This window comes from Otolemur garnettii, unplaced genomic scaffold (assembly GCF_000181295.1).
Source record: "Otolemur garnettii isolate 467f Iridium unplaced genomic scaffold, OtoGar3 scaffold00058, whole genome shotgun sequence".
Lineage (NCBI taxonomy): Eukaryota > Metazoa > Chordata > Mammalia > Primates > Galagidae > Otolemur > Otolemur garnettii.
In genome coordinates this window covers 8133089-8135971 of record NW_003852453.1, presented here as the reverse complement: position 1 = coordinate 8135971, position 2883 = coordinate 8133089, and positions in this window count along the sequence as shown.

Below are 2883 nucleotides of genomic sequence, written 5' to 3'. Positions count from 1 at the left end.
AAGCACCCAGGAGTAAGAATAGTATTACTTACAAAGAGAAAGTATCAGGATGACTGCAAATCTTTCAGGTGAAGCTTTTCAAGCCAGAAGAGGATGGTCATTGACTTTCAATCTTCATGAACAAAACTCTTTCCAGTCCACAATCCCATATCCTGCTTAACTGAGTTTCATTTGTGATGGAGAAATCAATTATTCACTGACATCCACATGATGAGGAAATTTGCCATGACTAGACCAGCTCTACAGGAAATACTCAGACCCATTCTTCATAATGATCAGCAGGATTTTACTCCACCAAAGTAAACCTACCCAGAAATTTAAGAACAAAGCCTAGCTTCCACAATGGTGAAATAAATACAAATAATGGACTTCTGAAAAACAAGTATCTATCAATTCTCTAAATTAATGTGAATGGTTTGAACTCTCCTTTAAAGAGGCACAGACTGGCTGACTGGATACAAAAACTCAGGCCAGATATCTGTTGCCCTCCATCTTACCTCAAAGGATAAAACAAGACTGAGAGTAAATGGATGAAAAACAGTAATCCAGGCAAATGGAAATCAGAATAAAACAGGGGTTGCCATCTTATTTGTAGATACAACTGGATTTAAACCAACAAAAATAAGGAAAGACAAAGATGGCTTTGACTATATTCTTGTCAAAGGAAGCACACAATATGAAGAGATTTCAATAATTGACATTTATGCACCCTATCTGAATACTCCTCAATATATAATGCAAACCCTAACTGATCTGAACAATATGATATCTTCCCATAGTATAATGGTTGGAGATTTTAACACCCCACTGACAGTACTGAACAGGTCCTCCAACAAGAATCTAAAGAAAGAAATAAAGGACTTAACCAAGACCCTAGAACAAATTGACTTAACAGACATTTATAGAACATTTTATCCTAACAAAACTGAAAACACATTTTTCTCATCAGCTCATGAATCATCTTCCAAAACTGACTGTATCTTAGGACACAAGGCTAACCTCAACAAATTCAAAAGAATAGAAATTATCACTTGCATCTTCTCAGACCGTCATGGGATAAAAGTTGAAGTCAAAAGCAACAGAAATATTTATACTCAAATGAAGTCATGGAAACTAAATAACCTTATGCTGAATAATAGCTGGGTCATAGACGAAATCAAGATGGAGATCATCAGATTTCTGTAACAAATGATAATGAAGCCACAAATATCAAAACCTGTGTGATACTGAAAAGGCAGGTCTTAGAAGGAAATTTATGGCATTAGATGCCTTCATCAAGAAAACAGAAAGAGAGCAAGTCAGCAACCCAAAAAGCCATCTCAAGTAATTTGAAAAGGAAGGACAACTTAATCCCAAACCCAGAAGAAGAAAAGCAATAACCAAAATTAGAGCAGAATTAAATGAAATTGAAAACAAAAGAATTATTTGGAAGATCAGCAAAACAAAAAGTTGGTTCTTGGAAAAGAGTAATAAAATTGATAAACCATTGGCTAGACTAACCAGAAACAGAAAAATAAGATATCTAACAAAAAATTAGAAATGATAAAAGGCAAATAACAACAGATGCCACAGAAATACAAAAGATTCTCAGCAATTACTACAAAAAACTCTATTCACAGAAATATGAAAATGTAGAGAAGATGGACCAATAACTGGAAATGTGATACCTTCAAAAACTCAGCCAGAAATATTTAGAAATCTTTTTTTTTTTTTGTAGTTAAACTTCTTTTTTTTTTTTATTGAATGGTAACTATGTACATTAATGTACTTCTAGGGTACAGTGTGGGGTTTTCACATGCAATCTGAAATACTTCCATCAAACTGGTCAACACAGCCTTCATGTCATTTTCTCAGTTATTGCTTTAAAACATTCACATTCTACTCTTAGAAAGATTCACCTGTACCCCTATAAGGTAAACCTCAGAAGTAATCCCTCCAAACCCCCTATTTAGAAATCTTGAATAGACCAATATCAAACACTTAAATAGCATCAATTATACAAAATATCCACCAAAAGAAAATCCCTGGACCAGATGTCTTCACACCAGAATTATATCAAACCTTCAAAGAGAAGCTAGTTCCTATAATGGGTAAACTGTTCCAAAACACAGACAAGCAAGGAATCCTCCCAAAACATTCTATAAGGTAAATATCACCCTGATCCCCAAACCAAGAAAGGACCCAACAAAAAGAGAAAACTATAGACCAAAATCATTAATGAATATCAATGCAAAAATATTCAACAAGATATTCACAGGAATACAATGGCACATTAAAAAGGTTATACACCATAATCAAATGGGTTTTATCCCAGAGATGCAAAGTTGGTTCAACATATGTAAATCCATAATATACCACATAAATAGAATCAAAAACAAAGACTATATGATTCTTTCAATTGATGCAGAAAAGGCTTTTGATAATATCTAGCATCTTTTCATGATAAAAAAAAAAAAACTCAAGAAAATAGGCTTAGATGAAACATTCCTTAAATTGATCAAGGTCATTTACAGCAATCCATTTACAGCAAATATCATTTTGAATGTAGTAAAGCTGAAAGCATTTCAGACATGTAACAATAAAAATTCTAGAAGAGAGTGTGGGGAAAACACTTGAAGATATTGACCTGTGAAAAAACTTTATGAGGAAGACACCTCTGGCAATTACTACAACACCAAAAATAAATAACTCGGATTTGATCAAACCAAAAAGCTTTTGCACAACTAAGGATACCACAAACAAAGCAAACAGACAGCTTTCAGAATGGGAGAAGATTTTTTCATGTTACAAATCTGACAAAGGTCTGATAACTAGAATCTATAGAGAACTCCAATTAAACAATGAGAAGAGTGCAAACAACCCCCTCTGTAATTGGGCAAGAGA